Source organism: Apteryx mantelli, chromosome 5 (assembly GCF_036417845.1).
Source record: "Apteryx mantelli isolate bAptMan1 chromosome 5, bAptMan1.hap1, whole genome shotgun sequence".
Lineage (NCBI taxonomy): Eukaryota > Metazoa > Chordata > Aves > Apterygiformes > Apterygidae > Apteryx > Apteryx mantelli.
Genome location: NC_089982.1, coordinates 88138899 through 88162769, shown reverse-complemented (window position 1 = coordinate 88162769; position 23871 = coordinate 88138899). Strand labels below are relative to the sequence as shown.

Below are 23871 nucleotides of genomic sequence, written 5' to 3'. Positions count from 1 at the left end.
GGGAAACCCCAGCCCCGCACGGAGCTTCTGGCTCGTCCTTCCCGCAGAGCAGCACTGCGAGGTCTCTCTCCTCTGCGTGGCCCCACCGGGATGGCCTTTCCCGGCACATCACCCCCCTCGCACCTTTCCCTGTCACAGGGGCTGGACGTGGCCCTGGGCGCGAGGGCAGAGCTCCTCGCGCGCCCCCAGCCCCAGGAGGCGGCGCAGCCTCCCCTCCCGAGACGCTCGCCCCAGTGACTCTCCGCTGCCTCCTGGGCCTCCCGCCTTGCTGCTTTCTTCCAGCAAGAGCCTGGGAAGCCCCAGGCCCCCGTTCCCCCTTTCCTGCTCAAAGGGCCCCGGCTCCTCCCGGCACCCCATAGCTCCCCGACGGCCCCCGGCCATGCTGTGCCCCGCACAACGCCTCACCGTGGTCACCCCCAAGGGGTCCCAGACGTCGCGATACTGGTGCAGGAGCCAGAGGAGCTGCTCCCAGACGTGCTCGCGGTGCTCCTCCGCGTGCAGGAGGACACCCATCATGGCACCCATCGCCCTGAGCACGGCCTGCTTGACCTGCCGAGGGACGGTGACACACTGTGTCAAGGACTGCGGGTCTCTCCAGCGCTCGCCTCCCCCAGACACCAGCCCGCCCTTCCCGCATGGGGCTTTCCCCTCCCCGTCGCCCCTGGTGAGAAGGGCTCGCTCGCCAGCACAGAGAGCATTTCCTCCCAGCACCCCCGGCCTGCCCCGCCAAAAGATCCCAGGATTTGGCTCCTTCCTGGCAGGGAGCCCCTGGCCTCCGGGCTCCTGGCTCGGGGCCGCCACGGGCAGCTGCTGCTGCCCACAGCTGCGAGAGCAGCAACACTCACCTCCTCCTGCTCACAGCCCCGCCAGTTCCTGCCCGCGTAGCAGAAGAGCGGGTAAACGGGGGCGCAGAGCTGGGCGGCCCCCAGGCGAGGGAAGGCACGCTTCTCCCCCTCGCGCAAGTACGTGTTTATTCCTCTGCACCACTGCTCCACAGCTGCAGCACAAGAAGAGAAACAGGATCGCCTCAAAGCCTGACCGGCACGAGACCTCGCACCGGCCCCCAGGCCTGCTTTAAGCCCAGGCCAGGCTCGCCGGGGCGCAGGTTGCGAGGAGATCTGCCTTCAGGGACGCGTTGTGCCACGGTCTGAGACGGCTGGATTGAAACGCCGCCTTGTTTCTCCCCTCTTCCGCCCCAGCGCATCTCCTCCTCCGCACAGCCTCGCTCCCCTCCACCGCTGCCTGCTGCAGCCCTGCCTCTCCCTTCCCAAACGTTTGCCCCGCAGCACAAGCTTGGGGGCTTTGGCAGTTCTTCCCTGCGCTCTCCCTTAAAGCCCACAAACACAAACCCAGGCTGCCCTGGGGGAAAGGGAGGAGCAGGGGGGAAACAGAACTGGACAGAGCTCAGCCAAAGGCAGGTAAAACCGGGAGGCAAGTGCGGGAGCAGAGGCTGGGAAGGGACCCAGGAGCTGCTCGGGGCAGCTGCAAGGAGCGCCGGCCCGGCCTGCCCACAGACACCCTGGCGGCACCCGCCGCTCCCGCATGTTCAGGGCAGTTTGGAGCTGCCGAGGCCGGAGCTCGCTGCGGGCTCAGCCCCGCCGTGCTCGCCCCGAGACCCCGGCGAGGCACCCAGGGCCGCCCCCTCCCCTTCCCCTCCCCGCGGGCCCTGCCGCGGCGCCGACACTCACCGCCGCAGACGGCACTCAGCATCCGGCCGCTCCCCACCATGCTCAGCACGCCGTGCAGGGCCGACAGCGTCGTTTCCGCGAAGGGCACGCACTGCAGGGCTGCGGAGAGGGCAGGGACGGGCGGCCCCGGTCAGCCAGAGCCGCCGCGGCCCGCGGGCTCCATCCCCTGGCAGCGCTGCCAGGCCAGGGCCAGGGCTGCGGGGCCGTGCTGGGGGCAGGGGGACGGGAGAGCTGCCACAGCGCTGGGGGAGGGCCCGGCACGGGAAGGGTCCTGCCAGGGCACCCGTGCGCCGGCCGCCTTCCCCGAGGGGCGTGGGGAAGCCCTGGGGCACGGGGAGGACGGTGCGGGGCAGAGTCCGGCGCGTTTGGTCTCCGGTGGGTTCCCTCCAGCCCAGCCCAGCCCAGCCCAGCCCGTTTTGGGCAGGGGCAGGAACACCGTCTCCCGCCTGGCACCCACTGTAACCCGGAGCAGCGGGCTGGGGGGCCGTACCATAGCGAGCAGCGAGGTTGCGCAGGGTGATGAGGACGAACTCCTCCGACATCTCCTCCGTGGCCTTCAGGCGGCCCTGCAGCGCCGACACCACGTCGTGCAAGTGGGAGCGGGCCAGCGCCATCAGGACGTCACTAGCCGCCGTCCTCACGGCGGCCGTCGCACCCTGGAAGACAGCAGCTCGCGTGTGGCAGGAGCACAACCGGCCGTCTGCCACGGCTTGGCCTCCAGGCAGGACAAGGAACCGGGAACTTGACTCCGACTGTCCCTCGCTCACAAACAGTCCGCCCCCACCTCTCTGCACAGCTCTGGGTCACCGCCCCAACCCCCCGCCAGGACGCATCCCGAAGCCTCTCCGTAGGACGGCCGGGCTGGACGCTGGCATCCGGGGTCACCCTCAGCAAGAACGAGCTCACCTGGGCCGCTCGCAGGTCCTCGCACGCCACCGCTATCACTCTGTCCACGACAGAGCTCTGCAGACGGCTCTCGTCGCCCCACAAGACGCTCTCCAGCTCGCGGTAGGTCTCCGCTCTGCCACCCTGGGGACACACCGCACACGGCAGCGATGGGACGTGCTGCCCCACAGCAGCTCTGCTACGCCAGCGCCGCGGATGAGCTACCGGCACCGCTCAGCGCAGCCGTCGGGAGCAGGCGAGAAAGCCTGCGCTGGGATTTCCTGACCCGAACCCGAACCCGAACCCTGGGGACGCCAACACCTCCTGCGGGAAAGGAGGGTGTGTGGGAGCGTCTGCCCAGCGCCACCAGCAGGATCAGCATTTTGGGATGAGGCGCAGCAGCAGGGCAGGGGCGCTGTCAGGCGAGATCAGCCTTCGGCACCCGGGGAAGCCGGGGCGCTGCCAGGAGCCCTCGAACCCCCCACGTAGCCCTGCAAGATGCCTCCGCCTCACCTTGGCGTCTTGCAGCCGGTCCAACAGAGAAGTCACCACGGCGGCAAAGGTAGCGATGGCCACAGGAACCGACCCGGCCACCCTGCCGCCGTCCTCGCCACGTGCAGGTCCGGACTGGGGACGTACACAAGTGAAGAAACCTGGAAGGAAAGCAGCGGAGGGTTTGCATCGCTCCGGCAGCCGCAGGGCTTGGCCCCGAGTCGGGGCAAACATCTCCCCAGCCGGAGCACGGGGCGACAGGAGAGGCCGCTGGAGCCAGCTCTGCGCAGCCTGGAGAAGAGCAGCCCGGGGCAGCTTGGTGCTGGCCCCAAGTGGGCGACCTCGGCTCTCCCCGAGCCGGGAACGCGGGCACTGGCAGGTCCCCGTCACCCCCACCAACGTGCCAGCAGGCAGGGCGCCGAGCATGGTGCCGGCACCCACCTCGGAGCGCTCGCAGCACCCCCATCGCGGCAGGACTCCCTGGACGGACGCACTGCTCCACCAGCACCTCCTCCCGTGGGAGTCGCGAGCCACTGGGCCAGCGCTGGCCCCGGGAGGGAGAGGGCACCCGCGGGGCCACTGTGACACGTGGGGGCCACTGTGACCTGTGGGGGCCACTGTGACCCATGGGGGGGCCCGACGCCTCACAGAGGGCTGCTGGGCGGGGGCCAGGCACGGCTGCAGAGGGACCCCCAGGCGAGGGGGTCTGGGGCACTAGAGGGGACGAGAGGGGTCCAAAGGGGGCTGGAGGGCCAGAAGACAGCTCTGGGGGAAAAGGAAGGCCAAAGGAGCAGTCCAGAACACCCTAGAGGGGACCTAAGGGGCCTCCATGGCCAAAAAATCACTCTGGGGAACAGGGAAGACAGCTGGAAGGGTTCTGAGGAGACTGGAGGGGTGCTAAAGGGGGCTGGAAGGCCAGAAGAGAGCTCTGGGGCACGATTTTGACTCAAAGAGGGGTCCGGAGAGCACTAGAGGAGTCCTAGGGGGTCTAGAGGGCCGCTAGAGGACTCTGGGGCACGATTTTGGCCAAAAGAGGGGTCCCGAGCAGACTAGAGGGTCGCTGAGAGGGCTGGAGGAGCAAAGCAGGGCTCCGGGGCATAACAAAGGCCTCAGGAGGAGTCCTGAGCGGACTAGATGGGTCCTAAGGGGACTTGAGGGCCACAAGACAGCTCTGGGACACAAAGAAGGCGGAAAGAGTAGTCCAGAGTGCACTAGAGGGGTGCTAAGGGGAGCGGAGGGCCAAGAGAGGTTTGCAGGGGGAAACTAAAAGGTCAAAGGAGGGGCCAAAGCAGAACCCCTGAGCGACAGACCCTCAACAACAAACTAAACAATGAACCTTAAGTGGAAAACTTCAAAGCCTCAGCTTTAAGCAAGAAACACCAAAGCACCCATGAGCATGAGAACAGTACAGAGAAACCAAGGGGTTTGCCCACAGCTTAAGAAGTTTCCCCTTCGTTTAGAAGGGCAGCAGAACAGCAAGACACGCACCAGAATCATGTTACAGCTGCTGTTTATAGGCTCGGTTTTAGCCACCATTCAAACGTGAGCACGTGCAAGAATTACGCCACTGGATTGCACTAAGCTGCACTTCCACTGCACCTACCTGAAACACCGCAAGCACTAATTCATCTCTCTTACAGACCATTAATATTTTTGGTCCTCTCAGCTCCACGGGCAAACAGCCACAGCCAATGACACCAGTAACCACCGAGGGCAAAACCACCTTCCACCTCCCAGCCCTGCTCACATACAGTGCAGCCCCAGGACGTAGCTGTGTCCACGCTGCAAGTCAGAGCTCGTCCTCCATGGACGGCCGCAGAGCTCCGCAGAGCTCCCAGCTGTGACAACGCTCCTTCGACTGCCGGACTATGCTTCAGCACCTGCAAAGCGGCCAGAACGGTTACTGAGAGGCACAGCCCTCCTAGAACTACTCCCTAGTCCAAAGCCTGGAATTGTTTCCGCAATTATGACTGAGCCTCTGTGCTGCTTCACTCACCCTCTCTGGCTCCGTTTCATCGCAGGGATGTCACAGCAACCCTCACGTACAATCAGGCTCGCTCAGTCACCTGGCCACCTCCAACCTTCGGTAGATGATCCTCCTCAGGGAAACTGCCACTGACAGACACCCTCAGAAAGCGCTGTCCAGCCAAGGCAGGATAAAAACTAAGGCCTCCAGAAACTCCAAACTCTGCAGAGACTGAGCTGATGGGAAACTGACTCTGGCCGGGACAGTGCCAGGAGGAGGATTTTGCTTCACTCGCTCAGGCTGCCTAGTGGACAACACAAGCGGCCCAAGTCAGACAGACCCTGCTGGAAAGCCCTATGACACGACAGCGTGCCAGAAAGCAGAGGCGAGCGCAGGCTCCTGGAAGAGCAGCAGAGCAAGGCTGACGTAGGGAAGACACCGGTTTGCATAAAGGCAGACCTGACAGAAAAGCGGGCTCGATGCCAGCGTCGCGATCACGACTCGAGCTGCACCGCGCGGCAGCCCCGTCTGCACGCAGGCGGCCAAGACGCAGGAACCGCGGGCCGCGCCGACGAGCGGCACAGACGACCGCAGCAGCTCCGGAGCGCCCTGCCACGAGCACCCGTCCTAACACCCGAGTACTCGGAGCCTCTGCTGCTCTCTGCCTCCGTGACACCTTCCCTCCCCAGGAGCCTCTTTGCTGTCCACCGCATCCCCCACCGCATCCCTGGCCCACTAGTGCTCCCCCACTGCACATCCACAGCCCCGCGCCTCCGCACGCAGAGTCGCTGCGGAGGGGTCTCACGTGACCCGAGCCAGGCAGATCGGTGGGACCCTCTGGGCACTGCTGATCATCTCTGCCAAGCGCCAACCGCCTCTTGGTGCCTGCCACACCAGACAAAACACAAAGGAACGACAGACCTTCAGCCGGACGCAGGGCCAGGGAGCACAACGGAAGAAAGGAGGGAACAGAGCGCTTGGCAGATGGATGGAGAAAGAAAGAGAAGGAGAGACACCCGGCCCCAGGGTCAGGGCGCTGCACAAAGGAACAGACGGAGAGGCATCGAGGGCCACACAGAGGGATGGAGGGCTGCACAGAGGACCGGGGAGCAGAAGAGGGGAAAAAGAGGGACACGGAGGTGGACAGAAGAAGAAAGAGAGGAAAGAAGGAAAGGGGAGGCAGACAGAGGGACAGGCAGCAAAAGAGAAGGGGGGAGAAGCGGACAGAGGAACGGGGGCTGGATGAGAGGGACAGGGAGCTGGTCACAGCTTCAGTACCCGCGGCACCTAGTTTCTCCACGCTCTCCAGTCTTCCTCGCTCTTTCCCGCCTTGTGCAAAAACCCTCCCAGACCCCTTCTGTACTCACATGCTTCCTTAAAACAGGATCACCGAAATCAACCAAACGGGCTGAGCTGCTCCTCTTCCGCTTGCCGGCCCTCAGAACGTCAGCCTGCAAATGAATCAGACCACCAAGGTCACCGGCAGAGTCTCCTTTTGGAGCTTGGCCCCCCCCCAAGCTTTAACGATGGTTTCCCAACCTGGGCAAATGCAGGTCCTCCCTTCAGCCCTGTAACAGTTTTTATTCCGGGGTCCCAAGTCGCTGTTACGACACCAAGCGGCAAAGCAAGGCAAAGACAGCTGGGCTCACAGCTTACCCACCTAGCCACGAAAATTCTTATTTGAGGCCTCCCTCGCTGCTTTTTCCAGGTAAACACACCAAAATAAAGCTCCCAACAGGCAGCTGAGGCTTCACACAGACCTCGGGGCCCTGCTAGCAACAGCAATGCCGTAGCCGCCGGGCTACCAGGCGCTATTCCCCCCCACCTCCCCTGCTGCTCCGTGAATTGCGGCTTATCACTCGCAAGTCCGGTAAGGATGCGGCCGACCCTCCTACGGCCGAGGGCTCCTCGTCAGGACCGGGCAGAGAACCTTTCCGCCGGCATTTGGAGTCTCCTGGCCGCTCTTGACACCTGATAACTTGCAAAGGGCTGAGGGCGGGAGCCCGCAGTTCTTCACGGCAGCATAGTCGTTCCCCGATGTGCCGAACGCCTAGCATTAACATAATTTATAAATACAAAAATACCACCACTACAGGGTGTAAAGCCAAGCTAAAATTTCAGCAACCAAAGCAAACCTCTTCGCGCCTGACAGAACGAGCCATGTGCATCAGCACCTATAACTCCAGGCTAGCAACCCCTCGCGGGCGACGCTCTTCTGGCAGGCTGCGGAGCTGAACTCCTCCGTCTTGCCTAAGAGTCTCTGCCAGGACGTGACGTAACTTTGCCAGCCAGCGCTTGTTGATGGAGGCTTAGTAAAATCCATCGCCCTACAAAAGTATAAAGCAAAAAACAAAAAAAAACATTCAAACTCTGCAGGAAATCATAAGAACCCAAAGTTGTTTCTAAGCACAAAAGCAGATCTAATACACACATACACAAGCAAGGTAAACGAGAATACGCAAGCCACAAATACCGCTTCCCCCAATCCCCTGTTTTGGGAGCTATGACAACAGTCAGGTTTGCTGCGAAAGGGAAGTTGGACTAAGTAGCCGCTAGAGATCAATCTTTCAGAAACCTTCTGTGTCCGCATTTTTGGCACTACCGTGCTCTGTCACTTCAGACACGCACAAGAAGAGCCACTTCTTGCAACACTTGCACAGTAACCCCCCTCCACCACCACCCTGTCCCGCTCGTTAAGATTAGTGCCCGCTGTGCCACTTGGATAGACGATACTCTGCTGTCTGTTCACTTCCCTGACATTAGCTACTTCAGAGGGAATTGAGCAGGCTGGATTGCCTCTGCGCTCTCAAAGGCAAAAGTCTCAAAGGCGGTCACAGCCCAGATGGCTGCTAAACAGTCTTTCCCACAGCCGGAGAGTTTTTGCTGTGGCCCCAAAGGGCGTGGAAGGATGCTGCTACTGGCACCCACTTTCCCTACCGCTCTTTTCTAACGGTGCTGCTCCCACGGAGTCAGCAGATGCGGAAAGCTTTACTGAAAGAGGCTTGCCTTGTCCTGGGAATTTGAGGGCAGCAGATTTTACGGCCGCTCCTTCCAGTTTAGCGAAAGCAGCGTCACCTTCCTCGTTCCGGTTCCGTTCCTGACTCCTTTCCGGTCATTTCCATCACGGTGCGCCGATACCAGCAAAGCCAGGTTAACGCTGCCGGAGGAAATTAAATCCTCCTAAGATTGCTCGGAGTTGGAACTGACGAGAAGGAGCCTTCATTCCGCAAGGCTTTCACTTTTCTTCTAGCTGCTGTCTTCCTGCTGCCCCAAATACCATTGCCAGGCAATTAACCTGGGGTTGCACTAATTGAGCCTTCCTGAAAGCAATCTTCTAATTTTACAGTTCAGACACTTCCCCCTCCCCCTCACTTCCTCTTCAGTAACTCTGGCCACCTGACCACCATTCGTTCCCCTAAGAGAATAATTTGCTGTCTTGGAGCTCTTAAAGCACGATGCTTCACAGACACAGAAAGTCACGTGCACAGAAACGGACGGACGCAGCATCCTTTTTGTAACGCGTACGCACCTTCCGTTAGATGTCGGTCATCTGTTATTCCGATCGCTATTAACGGTGAACCTTCCTCGCCAGGAGGAACGGGCTTTCCCTTTTGGGGCGACGGAGACAGCTCTCACTTGGTTCCATTTGATTTTATTACTTCGGCTTGCTTACGTTTTTCTGGTCTCTTCAGCTTCAGCCATGGCAATGAATCTAAAAACTAAATATTCTAGCTTTCCCTTTCTATACGTGCATGCACGATAACAAAACAAAATAGAAACAACCAAAGCAAAACTAAGGCAGATACAGTTAACAATATCCACGGGGTAGGAACGGGTTACTTAGTTCTCAGTGCTGCTTCCAGGAGGCTGAAATAACTAACAGTCATTATCAATAGTTACCCATGCCAGAACACCTCCTTCTGTAGCAGTTGCTGGTGCTATCAAGGATCCACTAAGCTGCATTTTTGCTGCCTTGTTTCGTTGTGTCCCTTAGATATTAATCACAAAAAAAACACTTGTCCATCTTTTCTCTTTGTCAGCATTTGCTATCATTGGGGTTCCATCTCTGTAACAAAGAGAAAAAATTGCATTTCACTTTCAACAAAACACTTCGACTCATGCACGTTCTTTTTCTCTTTCCCATGAGCTTTGTTTTTGTATGTGCGCGCATTTTGAGCGACGCTTTGTGTTTTTGTGAAGGACCCCGTGTCCCAGACAAGAGGAGGCATCAGGCTGCTGGGCCACTGCTGGAGACATCCAGACGCCCGTGCAGCAGACGGCTGCCCGGGCAGACGTCAGAGGCGACGGAGGACCCATCGCCACGTGCTGCACTGGGCAACCCCATGGCTTTGGGGCAGCTGTACAGCAAGGAGCAGGGCTCGGCGCGGCTCAGCAGGGCTTTCGATCAGTTGGCGCCCGCGTTGGCTGGCGCCCACACTCTGTGCCTGGCGGTGGGGGGGGCCTCCGGGTGTCTGGGAGGGTCTTTCTTCTGCCCATCTTCTCGCTTGCCTGGTCACAATTCTCAAGGAAATAACTTGGGGCTGCACTAATCGGCCCTGACTCAAATTCACCTGCAGCCTGCTCGCTCCAGAGCTTTTCAACCTTCTCGGCACTTACCGGTGCTCTCGGCCGAGCCTGCCGCCACACGAGCCGTCCTCCCGCCGACGCCGCGCCGCAACCCTGCTCCGGGGCCCGCCTGCCCCCCCGCTCCTGCCCGGCCCGCGCCGCCAACGAACCGGCGCCCTAAACGCCGCACACGCAAAACGCAACGTCGCACCCGCGCTCCAGCACACCCTGCCCCGCGCTCCCGGCGCTCCCGGCGCCCGGCCCCAGCCCGCCCCCCCCCCCACTCGCCCCGCACCGCCGCGTCCACGCAGCGACGGCCGCAGCGGGCAGGACGCAGCCCGGCGCCCGGCGCCCCCCGAACCTGCGCGTTCGCCTCACCGGGGGCCCCACGTCCTTCCCTCCACGCCGCCTCCGCCCTCACCCGCCGCCGCCGCCCAGCCAAAACGCCCTCCCTGCTCCCCGCCGCTGCGCACGCGCCGGCTTGGACCGAGCCCGAGGGGCGGGGGGAGCACGAAGGGAGGCGAGACCCGCAATGGCGCACTCGCGTGCTCGCGGCGCGGCGCTGCAGCCGGGCGGCTCACGCGTGCGAACCGCAGCCCGCCGCGGCAGCCCGGGGCTCCCAGCGAGCGCCCCGAGGCTGCCCGTGCCCGTGGCCGCGAGAGCGGCGGGGACCAGCGAGCAGGCTCCAGTGCTGCCCCGGTGAAAGAGCACCGCGGAGCAGCTCCGAGACGGCACTGCCCGTCCCCGCGGCGCCAGGAAGCACCGATAAGGAGGAGCGCTCTGCGCCACCGCTCCGTGAGCACCGCGAAGGGGCGACGAGCACGCTCTATTCGCTTACCCGTTACCGAAACGGCGGAGAGCAGCGGCGAACACGGCGACCGGCACTGAGCGTGTGCGCGCCGGAACTCAGTGCGCGTGCGCGTCCCCGTTGTGGCTGCAATACCGCTTTTTGGACACCCGAGAGCAGCAGTGAGCTCTGTGGAACGCAGTGCGCATGCGCGTCCCCCTTTCGGGTGCAATACCGCTTTTTGGACACCCGAGGGCAGCAGGGAGCACGGCCGGCCGCCGTGTGCATGCGCCACGGTGCAGTACTGCTTTTTCGACACCCGAGCGACACGTGTCCGGTAAGGACCACACACACGCAGCGGGCCACTGCTGCAGGGCGGAGAAGGCACAGGCACCTGGAAGTACAGCTGCTGGCCTGCCCCAGAGCACAACGCGAACGGCTGCTGGGAACCCCGCTGACGGAGAACCGCGCCTCCCGCCACCTCGAGAGGCACAGCATGGTCTCCCAGAAGGCCAGTACGGGAAGACTGCACCTGCCGGCATGCCCTGCAGACTAAAACGGCTGCCGGGAAAACCCCTGCCAGAAAACTATAGCTCCCAGCATGCCGTGCAGACTAAAAGGGCCGCCCGGAAGCCCAGTGGCGGAAGACTACCGCTCCCGGCGTGCCGCGCCAAAGCGCCATGGCTGCCCGGAAGCCCGGTGCCGGAAGACTACCGCTCCCGGCATGCCGCGCAAAAGCGACATGGCTGCCCGGAAGCCCGGTGCCGGAAGACTACCGCTCCCGGCATGCCGCGCAAAAGCAACATGGCCGCCCGGAAGCCCAGTGCCGGAAGACTACCGCTCCCGGCATGCCCGGCGCCGGGGTGGCGCTCCGCTCCCTCAGCCTCGTGCCCTTCGCTCCGTGGCCATCGCGTTCCGTCCCGCCCCTCTTCCTGCCGCCCGCCCTCGGCACCCGCCCACCGCCGCATACCGCCGCAGAGCCCACCCGCCCTTTGGAGAGATTTCACCGCCCTCGCCTCAGCTCATCCGCCCTTATTTACAGCGCCTGCTGCGAGGCGCAGAGTCGCTGCGTGTCGTGCTCGAGCCGCTTCTCCTAGAGGCTTCAGTAACAGAGCTTTCCTTTGAACATCGTTGCAGAATACTCCACAGACAAAAAAGAGGCAGAGGCTGCGCTAAAAAAAAAAAAAAAAAAAACCCACCCACCTACTCAATGGGACAATTTGCAACCGTTCAAGAAGCAACCGTCTTCTTTAGGACTTTCAACCTCCTGCCTTTACTGATTGTTAAACAAAATAAACAGCCAAAGCAAGCCGCGCTATTTGCTTGACAGACTGCTCAGTTTTTATTATTAAACAGCACGAGATGCTGGCACACAGTACGTCTGCCACGTTAAAGCATGAAAACATTACTATTCCCATCACCTTTTTAGCTTGTTTCCTGTAGTGCCACCAAAGGCTCGTTCCGTTTCTAAGATAGCCGGCCTTTTCCAGCAGCGATCACAGCCTAAAGGCTATTCCTATGGGAGAAAGACTAACAGCTCGCTCACCTAGGTACCACTTACCTGGCTCCGTTACTACAGGGATTAGCAAGGAAAGCGCATTGTCTTCTCTAAAAGGGAAAGACGCTCTTTTAAGCACTTCCAGCGACTCCACAGCATTGTCATTACTTTGGATGGCTAGCCAGCTTCTTCAAAGCCAGCTGCAAGAAAGAGTTTGCCTCCAAGGCACAACTTTCTGCTCCCCAGGGGCCGCCCAAGAGGAAAGCGGCCGTTCACCACCCTCTGACAAAACGCACGGTAAGCCCTCAAGTACAGCACAAGACACCTTCTCTAGGGAAACCCACTGCTACGTCTCCTTCGCCGCAGGTTTTTCTCGGTATCGTGGTCCATTCGACAAACAAAAGAGGACGAGAAATGTTTTCATCTGCTCTAAGGGCTTTCGTAGAAGAGAACGACATCAAAAGGAGTTATTATGGGATTTAGGCTTCACTACGCACGCTACCCCAGCGCCACGGACTCGCTTTAAAGGGTCAGTAATGTACGCGTTTTTGCACTAATATTCACGGAACGAACAGGCGCTTCACCAAGGAGGATCGTTCATAAAAAAAAAAACTCTGGCAATGTGTTGTGAGGTAACAGACCTAGACAAGCAGTTATTTACTCAGATCCTTCGGTTTACGTTTCTTCGGCTGGATGTAGTCCAAGGCGTCTTTTTCACGTCCCACTGTCAGGGCCGCCCCAGCTAAAGGGGCTGTGGGGCACAAAGAAAGGCTGAAAGAATAGTCCAGAGTGCACTAGAGGGATGCTAAGGGGTCTAGAGGGCCAACAGAGGCCTGCAGAGGGAAATTAACAGGCTAAAGGAGGAGCCAAAGCAGAACAGAGGGCTGCTAAAGGGGCTGGAGGGCCAACAGAGGGCTCCAGGGCATGAAGAAGGGCTCCACAGGGATTCTGAGGGGACTAGCAGGGTCCTAAGGGGTCTCGAGGTGCAAGAGACAGCTCTGGGAAACAAGGAAGGCCCAAAGAGGAGTCGGGAAGACACTAGAGGGGTGCTAGGGGGAGTAGGTAGGGAAAAAAGTAAAAAGGGGGAGCAAGGAAGACGTGCGGAGGTGGTCTGAGGGGACAAGAGAGGTTGTGCAGGGCCGGAAGACAGCTCTGGGGCACAACCAAGGTCTCCGGAAGGGTTCTGGGGGAACAAGAGGGGTCCGAAGGGGTCTAGATATCCGAGATCCAGCTCTGGGGCAGCAGGAAGACTGAAAGAGTAGTCCGGAGCGCACTAGGGGGGTGCTAAGGGGTCTACATGGCCAACAAATAGGCCTAACCCAAACCCAAACCCAGCCTTCTAACCTAACCCTAACGCTAACCCTAAATGGCCATAACCCTAAACCCTAACCCTGTACCAGGGAAAAACAGGGAAATTCCACTGTCCCCGATGACCTATGGGGACTCTGGTGTGAACGGCGCATGTTCAGGGAAGGACAGACAGACAGGGCCACTGCTGCAGGGCTGAGAAGGCACAGGAACTACAGCTCCCGGCCTGCCACAGAGAACAACGCAGCCAGCTAGTGAGAACCCGCCTGCAGAGGAGTAACCTGCCGCCACCTCGAGAGGCGCAACACGGTCCTCCAGAAGCCCATAATGGCAAGACTACGTCTCCCAGAAGGCCCCGCATATTAAAATGGCCGCCCGGATGCTCGGTGCCGGAACACTACACCTCCCAGAATGCCCTGCAGATCAAAATGGCCGCCCGGAAGCCCGGTGCCGGAAGACCAGAATTCCCTGCATGCCGCAGCGCTCAGTGAGGTTTGACCCTGTGGCGCTTCCGTTCCTCTCCGTCCCGCCCCCCCTGCCCGGGACCCGGAAGCGGCCGCAGAGCCCGGAGCGGCCCCGCCATCCCCAACGCCGATCCCGGACTCCCCCGACGCCGGCCCCGGGTCAGCTCCGACACTGCCCCTGCCCCCCCGCGACCCTCCCCAGCGCTGCCCCTGGGATCCCCCTGCCCGACACGGTCCCGATCTGACCCAGGACCCCCCCCCCATCCCCGCGCTGCTCCAACCGCGCGAGAAGCCACCCCAAACCACAGGACTTGGCCTCCATTTTCAGCCACAGAAACAGCCCATTGAGCCTCCATTTCTGGCCCCAAAGATGCAGGATGCAGCCTCTGCTTTTTGCCCCCAAAACAGTCAACCTCGCCACCGTTTTCAAGTCCCCAAAACACGTCTCAGTCTCCGTTTCTGGACCCGAAAACAGAGGACTTGGTCTCCATTTTGAGTAGCAAAAACAGCCAACTAAGGCTCCACTTCAGGCCCCCAAAACACAGGCCTCGCTGTTTGCAACCACAAAGGCAGCCAACTAAAAGCCCCTCTTTCCAGCCCCCAAAATGCAGGACTTCTTAGCCTGTTTTCAGACGCAAAGGCAGCCAACTAAGGCTCCATTTCTGGTCCTCAAAGTGCTCGAACTAGCCTGTGTTTGCAGCCCCAGAAACGCAGGATTTTAGTCCCCATTTTTGACTCAAAAACGGGGAACTTAGTCTCTGTTCTCAACCAGAAAAACAGATGGCTAAGCCCCCGTTTCTGAGCTCAAAAATGCATCCCCAAGTCTCCGTTTTTGGCCCCAAAACCTCACAACTTCCCTTCCTGCCTGCCCTGGCATGTGGCCCCCAAATCCCTCTTTTCGGGACGCAACCTCCAGCTTACCCCTGCCGCTGGCCCGTGTGCGGGGCTTGCAGGAGCAGCCCCATCCCGGGCGGCCCCGGGCCGTGCTTGGGAACTCGGCTGGGGCGGCCCCGCGGGGAGGGCCCGGCCCTGGGGCAGCCTGGGCAGCGCTGGGGGAGCAAGGGTGCTGGGCTGCGGCCCTTCGAGCTTTATTCCCTGGCCCAGCCTGGCATGGCCCCGCAGCTGAGCCCCGCCGCTCCTCACCTGAGGCCGCCGCCGCTTCCCTCCCAGCACCCGGGTCACTATGGAGGGAGGGAGGGAGGGAGGGGGGCGGACAGCCGCCACCAGGGGCCAAATCGAGCTGCCCAACCGCGGCAGCCCACACTCACCCCTGGGGCTCGCCCTGCCCTGGCCCCATTCCCAGCCCTGCCCCACGATCCTGGCCCCACCCCACACTCCTGGCCCCGCCCCATGCTCCTGGCCCCGCCCCTGGAGAGCAGCTCCGCCCCCAGGTCTGCACTCACCCCCAGGTGCCTCCCCAGTGACCCCTGGGGCCCCCCGTAGCCCCATGGTCCCTCCACTTCCCCCAGGATCCCCAGGGCCCCTCTCATCCCCAGTCCCACCCCAGTGCCCCCCAGTGCCCTGCGGTGTCCCCGGAGCCCCCAGGCACCTCCCGCTGCCCCCCAGTGCCCCCCACTCACCCCCGGTCTCTCCGCTCCCCCGTGTCCCTACTCCCCCCAGGCTGCGTCCCTGGGCAGGGATCGGCTGGGGGGCACCAGGGCCATGTTCTGGGGGCGGCAGGGCCGGGGTCAGCGCAAGACCTCCAGAGAGCTCAGACACAGCCGACACCTTCCCTGGGTGGACGGAGCTTTATTGCCCTCCTGCCCCGGGGTGCTGGGGTCCCCCAGCGCAGGGCACCGGGGCTGCCGCCCGCTGCGCACAGGAGGCCTCGGCACGCTGCCGCCTCTGCTGAGCTGCAAAGACAATACAGAGAGGCACCATGGGTGCTTGGCAGCCGTTTCCCCCACGGAGCCCAGCCGGGGGTGGCTTCCCTGGCCAGGAGCCTGGGTGCCCCGGGCGCTGGCTTTCAGCACCAGCGTCCCTGGCCCGGCACCCACGGGGCCTCCGGATGCCTCCCTGTCCCTCGAGGCGGGAGCCCGGCCACTATCACATACCTCCCAACAGGAACGCCAGGTCCCGTTGCTGGAGTCACTCGGCTGGCGCGGTGTCCTGGAGGACGCCTGGCACACGGGGAAACGCAGCTGTCAGGACATGGCCCTAGCCCTAAACCCCAACCCCGGCCCTGGACCCTGACCCCGACCCGGGGACGCAGCCGGGAGGAGCGCGAGAGCCCGGTGTTGCCTCTCACCCAGGACGATGACGGCTGCCGCCTGCGACGCCTGGTAGCTCCCCGTGCAGCAGCTCTGGGCCGTGCTGAAGAGCCTCTCCAGCAGCGCGGGGCAGTCTCGGGCCTGGGGAAAAGCAGGGACGTGGGAGCTCGTCTCCAGCTGCCAACGCCCCTCCGCCCACCCACGGCCGGGCGGCCCTGCGGTGCAGGAGCCGCGGGGCATCCGGCCGCAGGGACGCAGGCCCCAGCGCAGAGCTCACTCACCAGGTGACTGCAGACCTCGTCCTGCAGCTCGGCCGCGCTCAGCCCAGCGCTCGCAGCGATGCGCCGCCGCACCCTCTTCGACCCCAGAAATGGGGCGCACAGGTGGAGAGCGACCTTGCATGCCTGGAAAAGAGCGTCGGGTCCTGTCACGGGGATGCTGCTCGCCTGCCTGGGTGCCGAGGGAGAAACCTCACCACGGCAGCGTCCAAGCAGGGGTCTGAGCAGACGCCGGCAGCCCTGCGCAGGCAGGAGCGGCACCACGGCTCTGCTGGCGCCACGGGGCTTCCTGCGGCTCTGCAAGGCGCTCCGGGGGCTCTTACATTGGAGACGGCCGGGGCCGGGTCCCGGAGGTGCAGCACGAGGCTGGGAAATGCTTCCTGCACCTCTCTGCTGAATAAGGACCTCCTCCCCGAGGCGGACGAGGCCAGGGCGCTGTAGAGGTCGAAGGCCGAGCAGCGCAGAACCTCTTCCTCCTGCGATCGAGAAAGCCCGTCTGGCAGGCTGCTAACGAGGGCACCGTGTACAAACCGCTCGGCACCACCGGGGCGCTGTCCGCAGGGGACGGCGGCACCGGGACGGCTCTCGCCCGCCAACAGGAGAATGAGCGGCTTCACTTACCGCCCCCAAGAACGCCCGGGTGGACCTGGCGATCTCTTCAAAGGCAGAGCCCACGGCCCTCGCCTTCAGCTGCCCCAGCACCTTCGCCAGCGCCAGCAGGCTCTCGGCAGCCACCTCTGCGCCGGCCACGTCCTCCAGGCCCCCGAGCAGCACCTCCACCACGGCTGCGCTGTGCCTCCGCAGCTGCGAAGCAACGGGCACACAAGCTGCTCACTATTCCTGCCTCTCACCGCTGCTCTTCACCGCTGCGCTTGCTAGAGCAAGCCCAGAGCAAACCCCAGCCCAGGGAGCCCCAACTTGCACCCAGCGTCCCCTTTGCCACCCTGCTGACATCAGAGCGAGGAGCGTGGCCTTAGCACAGCCCCGCGTCTGCCTCAGCTCGTCTCTCCAGGCTCCTCAGACCCCAGGCAGCTCTCCACTGGCAGCTCGCGAGTTCAGGCTGCGCTCGGAGCCCAGGAAAGGCCATCTCACCTTCGTGGGCGCTCCACTGGCCATGTTGCCCACGCCTCTCACGGCCATTTGCTGCACGGCGCTGACGGGGTCCCGTGATCTTGCTGCTAAGGCCTCTAAGAGGGGCTTCAGGAGCTTCCTCTCCTCCACCACTTTGTCCTTCATCAGCTGCAATCAAGCCACATGGCCACTAGCATCGGGCGCGATTCACACCAGGCAGGACGCAGGAACCCCTCCGAGCCCTCCCTGCCTGCTGCTGCCTCACCTCAGCAAAGAAAGCCGTGGCCGTGAGCCGCAGGTTGGTCGAGCGCGAATCCAACCACGGGAAGAGGCTCTGCACCAGGCGCTGCGGGACGAGCTCCGCGCGGAGCAGCACACTGCGCACAAAGCACAAGCAGGCTCATGACACGCGATCGTGCGGGACGGCCACGGGCCGCGACTCCCAACTTCTCCCGCTCTGACGCAGATGCTGCTCTGCACCTCAGCAGAGCTCCCGGGCGCTCAGGAAGGTCTCAGCAGCCCTTTCCCCAGGACAGCCCCCACGACACGGCAGGGCGCATCCCGGCGGCTCTCACCTCGCCAGGAGACACACGCCAGTGGTGTGAGCCCGGGGGTCTGCCAGGGACGCCCACACTCCCTGCTCCCGGAGCAGCTGCAGCCATCGCTCCTCCAGGCATTTTGCCAGCACCAGCTCCATCGCCTCCACAAATAGTCTGGTAAAAAAAAAAAACCCAAGAAATCTCCGGTCACAGAAGTTTGGGGGAAGATTTCTCTTTAGCAGAGCTAGAACAGCTCCGCCGCTATGGGAGCTGTTTGTTTGCTCATCCTAAACTCCACTGAGGGAGAGGCAAAGTACCCCTGAAATGACACTCTGCAGCCTTCAAGTCTCAAGCTAACCAAAAACCGGCATTTTCATCCTTTGTCCTGCCCCAAACCCATGGACGGCAGGAGAAAACCCAGGCTCCCTCGGCTGACTCCATGCCAGATGCCCAGGGCAATCCCCAGCGGCTCTGCTAAGCAGCGCTTTGTGGAGAGCACCTTGCAGGCGGCACACAGCACCGACTTGCTCCTGCCCTTGCGCAGCGGGAGCGCGGGCAGAGCACGGCGCTATGGGGAGCTCCGCGACAGCCCCTGGCTGGCCACACAGAGTCTACGGGCGGGAACGGCCATGCTGCGGCCAAATCCCCAGGCACGCTGCCCTGCAGCGACCAGTCCTGCCTCCCCACGGAGGCAGCCCAGCGCCAGCGGGACAGTCGGGCGTGCCTGCAAGGCCACGAACCACACGAGCAAAGACCCGGGCCACAGGCCAGCCCTGCCCCTGCCCCTCCTCACCTGCCCGGTGTGTCATCGCTCCCCGGCTCCCCGAGGGACAGCGCCATCTCCTCCCCCAGCGTCTCGCTGACCTGCCCCAGGAGGCCGGGAAGCAGGCAGGGAAGCAGGTGCTGGACCAGCCTCTTGCTCCGCAGGACGGACACTACCTCGGAGAGGGCGCGGGTGATCTACAGAGAAATTCAGCCAAGAACCACCTGGTAAAACAAGGGCTTTCCCACCGGCCACGTCCCCCTGCCAGCCTGGGGGCTTTTACTGTCTCCAATTCTCACTGCGGCGATGGCCGTGTGGCCCAGCAACGGCAAACTGTCCTGGCTCCCCACACCGCTAACGCTGCCACTGCCCCGGCACAGCACCCTGCGAGGCTCCACCGGCGCTCGCACAGGGCACAAAACTCCCTCGCGCTGAAGCACGAGTTGGAAAGTAGATGCGAAGCAGCACTAACACCTCTGCCGCTGACCGTACCGTGCGAGGCTCCAAGGCAGCCTGGCTGCTGCCCAGCTCCTGAGTGCAGCAGTCGCTCCCGTGGCTGCTCTTTCCAGCTGCCCTCAATTTTTTGGCTAAGCGCTCCAGGATTTGGCGTCCCAGGGCGCTTCTCCCCAGGCTCCTCCACACCTCCACCGTGTCGCTGCAAGGGAACAGACGCTTGCCCGTGAGCCCCTATCCTCAGCTACCTGCGACGTCCTCACAAGAGGCCAAACGCTCTCCTTGTCTGCAGCGGGGCTGGCAAGGCCCGCGTCAGGGCAGAGACACTGGCCCACGGTCCTGCAGCGCTCAGCCTTTCCTGGGGAAAAACCACCTGCTTCCGACCGGGACCCCCCACGCAGGCGCGCCCTGGGGCTGGGGCTGACGGCAGGGGGAAGGGCCAGTGCGCAGACCTGTCTGTGGGCAGCTGCTTCTGGAGGAGGCTGTTGAGCACCGGCTGTTGGTGAGAGCGGACCAGGAGGAACATCGCCCGCAGCACGAAGCGCCTGCGGGTGCTCTGCCGGGTGCTCTGCAGGCAGGTGTAAAGGATGCGCACGAGTTCAGGCACCTGAAAGGAGGAAGGCGAGAAAGAACGGCTCGGTGCGTCTTTTCCCCGTCCTTCTTCGGGGCCAACAGCCAACAACAGAGAACAGCCAAAGGCGAATGCAAAAAAATGCCTCTCTTACCTCCTCCTGGAATATTTGCTCTCCGCACTCCCCCAGAAAGGTGAGCGTCCACCGCCCAGCGGCCCGCGCGCACACACGCCTGGCGCACAGCAAGCTCTCCACGACGGTGCTCACGAAGTCTGTGGCCTGGCCTCGGGGGAAATACTTGCAAACAAGCTGGGGAGAAATCAGAAACGCAAGAGACCACGTCCCAGGTTGCTCGGATGCAAAACTCATGTCCTGAGAGCAGTGCGCTCACACACACACACACACACACATCATGGCATCTGCTCCTTTGCCGTGGAGCAAAAGGACAGACACATCTCCAGCCTGCTGCTCCATGCTCACGCCACATGTCCCCACGCGACAGCTCGCTCGGGGAACGGCGCGAGACCCTGCAGGGAGCAGGGAGAGGGGCAGGAGCCCGTCACCAGGCCCCCACCCCACGTTTCAGGGGCCAGTTACCTTCGCGATGTTGGCGGAGGTCGCCAGCAGAGACTCGGAGGTGACGGTGCCGAGTCTCTCACACAGGTGCCCGATCTCGTTGGTCCAGGGCACCACGTCTGTGGTCTCAGCTGGAGCTGGGAGAAAGGGGAGTCACGTTTGCAGGGAGCGAACCTCTGGCCCCACGTGCGGATAATGGAGGATCTGAGGGAGGACGGCGAAGGCCACGCGAAGCCAGGGCCCCCCCAACATGGCACAGTGGGTTCGCGAGCCAGGCGAGGGGCCAGCCGCGGAGGGGGACGGTCTCTGGCACCGGGGACGACGTCCTGCCCTCAGACAGCAGCGGCGGACGGCCCTGCGCCGCTCTCCTCACCTCCTATTTGGAGCAGGTGGCCAAGGCAGGTCGCTGCCCGCTGTCGGGACACGGCTGACACGTCGCACGTCAGAGGCCCCAGCAGTCCCGCCAGGGAGCCGAACTGCTCGCAGGCGCGGTCTCGCTGCGGGAGCGAGAGGCAGGCAAAAAGGTCACCGTCAGCCCCGCGGCTGCTCGCCCTCTCCTGGCCGTGCTGCCCCCGAGCCGTGGCTGAGCCAGGGGTGAACGAGGGGCTGCCCCACGGCCCCGGGAGACCCGAAGTCCGGCGCCTGCCGAGGCAGAGCTCCCCGCGTGTGGCGTCCCCGCTCACCCTGTGCTCGCGTCCGTCTTCGTAAGCGCCCAGCAGCTGGACGCACACCTGCAGGGCCCTCTCCCTCTCGCACGCGTGGGTCGAGGCAAGCCAGCACCGCAGAACCTGGGCACGGGCAGACCTGTCTCACCATGGGCGTTTTTCTGCCCAATGACCCTCGCCAGCCCCCTCCCTTCCCGGCCTTGCCACCCCACAGCCCCAGTCTCTCCGGGTGCCCCGGCCCCGGGCGAGGAGCCCTTCCCCACGGGAACCTCCCTGCTCCGGCCTCAGCCCAGGCTGCTCTCGCCACGGGCAGCATTGACCTGTGCAGCGCCCCTCGCTCACAACTGCGGCTGGGGAGAGGCTCTGGCTGCTCTAGGGGGCTGCAGGACACTGCGAGCTGCCTGCAAGGAAGCTGTGGCCGATGGGAAGAGCTTGGATGTGAAATCAGGGCAAGGGAGCCTGAAACTAGGACCATTTCACTGTCCACCAGTCTGGGTGTTGCACCTAGTTACAGGGAAGCTCCCCTCCTTGGACCAGCCCTGCAGGCGGGATCCCCACGGCTCTGCCCCACTCTGGCAGCGGTGACGCTTTCCCTACCGCCCCGGGGACACTCACCTGCACCATGTCCTTGAGGCAGATGGGGGCCAGCTCTGCGCGGAGAAGGGCTGCCATGAACTGGCCCAGCGCTCGCAGAGAGGGCGCCTGCACACCCTGACACCAGAAAGGGGGGCTGAGGCCGGGCACCCCACGGAGATGCCAGCGCAGCCAGCAGCTGCCAGAGCGCAGGGCGCTGGGAGCTGGGCCCCCACCGAGGGGTGGCCCAGAAGGGCCAGCGGGTACCAGGGCGCGTGGAGCAGCCGCCGCCGTCTCCCCTCTCATGTCCGTCTGCTCCGGGCGACGAAGGCACACGACGCCCTGGCAGCACTGAGCCAGGAGGCTGCAGTTTTCCTCCCTGCTCAGATGGGGCTGCAGCTTGCTGCCAGGAGAAAAAAGGGAGGGAAGAAAGAGAAGGGGCTTACCAGCACTCTCCAGAGCGAGTCAGAGGACGACTGCCTTTGTCCCCATCAACAGCCCCAAATCCAACGCCCGCAGCCCCAGCCACGCCAGCCAGCTGGGCTGGGCCACGCAGCGACTCCCACAGCCCGGGGACAGACCCTACCTCAACTGCTTCATGGCCACGAGGGCCCGGGGGTGCACCGGGGACTCCTGGGGCTCCTCCTGAATCACCTCCTGCAAGTCACAGGCAGACACGTGCAAAGTGGGCAGCGGCGCGGGAGAGCCCTCCCACCCGTCCTGGCCGTAGGCTCTTCTGCCAGACCCCGCAGGCACCGGCACCGCCACCCCCACGGCTCCCACAAGGGTCCCGTGGGACGAGGCGGCAGCTCCCTGGCGCCCGGATGCACCACGCTTCCCCGCCACAGCCCCGAGCGCCAGCACCCACGTCCCCCAACGGTTTGGGACATGGCTCGGGGCCCGTGGGAGTTTGTGCAATGCCCCAGGAGACCATCGCACCTCTGCGCAAATGCAGAGCCCACAGCTGCCCTGGGCAACGGTCCCAGCTCTGGGCACTCACCAGCAGGGTCTGCAGCAGCTCCCGCTTGCAGCAGAGCTCGAACCCGGGGCCGGTGACCGCAGCCTGGATGGCAAGGCTGATCTCAGTGACGCTCTGCGCCAGGGAGAGCTTCAGTTGTGCATCCTGATCCCAGAGGAGAAAAACACACTTTGAGCTCTTCGCAGGTCCGAGGGCGGAAAGAGCAGCGGGGCTGGGGGGAATCTGCCTCCAAGCACAGCACGGGGAGGACACTATGCCTTCCGGGAACCCCGCGGACCCCAGCTCGGCACCTGCGCCCCAGCAAGGAAACCTCTCTCCCCTCCTGGGAAGGAGCCTCCCAAGGGGAGGGAAGCAGCTGCCCCGCTGCCGGCCGGAAAGACCCTGCGGACCCCTGCCCAAGGGAGCAGGGCGAGCAGTGCTGGCACGGCTGCGACGGGAGAGGCGCGCACGGGAAGGGCAAGGAGAGGCTGGAGCTGGCGGCACCCGGCCGGCTCTGCCCCGCGCCCCAAGCACCCACCTGGCAGCCCTCGCGGTAGAGCTGCAGGACGTTCCCCACCACGTCTCTCTCAACGTGGGCGAGCAGCTGCTCCCTGGGGGCGCGCAGCGCCATCTGGCCGTACGTCACCATCAGCGCAGCGCGAGTAGCGCGGGTCCTCACCGTGTCGCTCTGCCGGGAGGTCGCCGGAGAAGCACCGAGACGTCAGCCCGCGGCCCCGCTGTGCCCGGGACTCCACACGCTCCCGAGGCGAGAGCTGCCCTGCGCCCGACCGGTGGCGCAGCTCCCCACGCACCTCCCAGCAGCTCCCCACAACACCACCACAGGCTCTTTACCTTCTGGTGTTTCAAAGTCCCCGTGAACTCCTTCACCGAGGACAAAGCCAGCTGGAAGTGGCTCTCGGCACAGCGGGACACAACTGAAACCATTCCCTGCAACGCAGCAGAAACAGGGAGTCGCTCCAGCCCCAACGCCCAGCCCTGGCCAGCTCCACCGGCCAGGCAGGACCTTTCCCCAGGGAAACGGGCGTGAACAGAACGCCAGCAAGGGCTGGAGCAGGGCATGCAGGGCCCCTCTGCCCCGGGGACACGCAGGGGACACTCGGGAAAGCAGGGCGACACGAGAAATCCTCACCTGTGCCTCCCACAGCTCCACGAAGTTGGCTGCTTTCAGATGTGCCAGCGTCTGCTTTCGCACGTGGCGGAGGCACCCGCAAGCTGCCAGGGCCGTGCCGAGAGCCTTGTACAGGAACCGCTGCAAGAGAAGAGGCCGAGCCCCAGCTGCGGTGACAGCCCGGCCTGGCGGGAGAGGGCCAGGCCACGGCAACCCCACTGTGCCGGTGCCCGCGGCGCCAGCCCCAACAGCGGCCGGTGGCCAGCCCAGCCCTGCCACCAGCCCAGCACGGAGGGGAGCGCGAGCACCTTCTTGGGGAAAGAGTGGGCAGCAGGGAAACCAGCCCACGGGGCAGAGCGCCACCGCCAGCCCTCGCCCTGGCCTGAGCCTCCCGCGCCTCCGCCGCTGCAGCCCTCGGGGTGTGCAAGCG

At 63.4% G+C, this 23871-nt stretch overlaps 1 long non-coding RNA gene across 1 annotated transcript; it reads right to left on the bottom strand.

Annotated features, from left to right (window-relative positions):
• Nucleotides 1-22978: 22978 nt before the first annotated feature.
• On the bottom strand, nucleotides 22979-23493 carry LOC136992225 (uncharacterized). The gene is made up of 3 exons (XR_010884308.1): nucleotides 23463-23493; nucleotides 23165-23260; nucleotides 22979-23000 (listed from the first exon to the last, which is right to left on the bottom strand). It is a non-coding gene; the product is annotated as an uncharacterized lncRNA (long non-coding RNA).
• Between the last annotated feature and the right edge of the window lie 378 nt (nucleotides 23494-23871).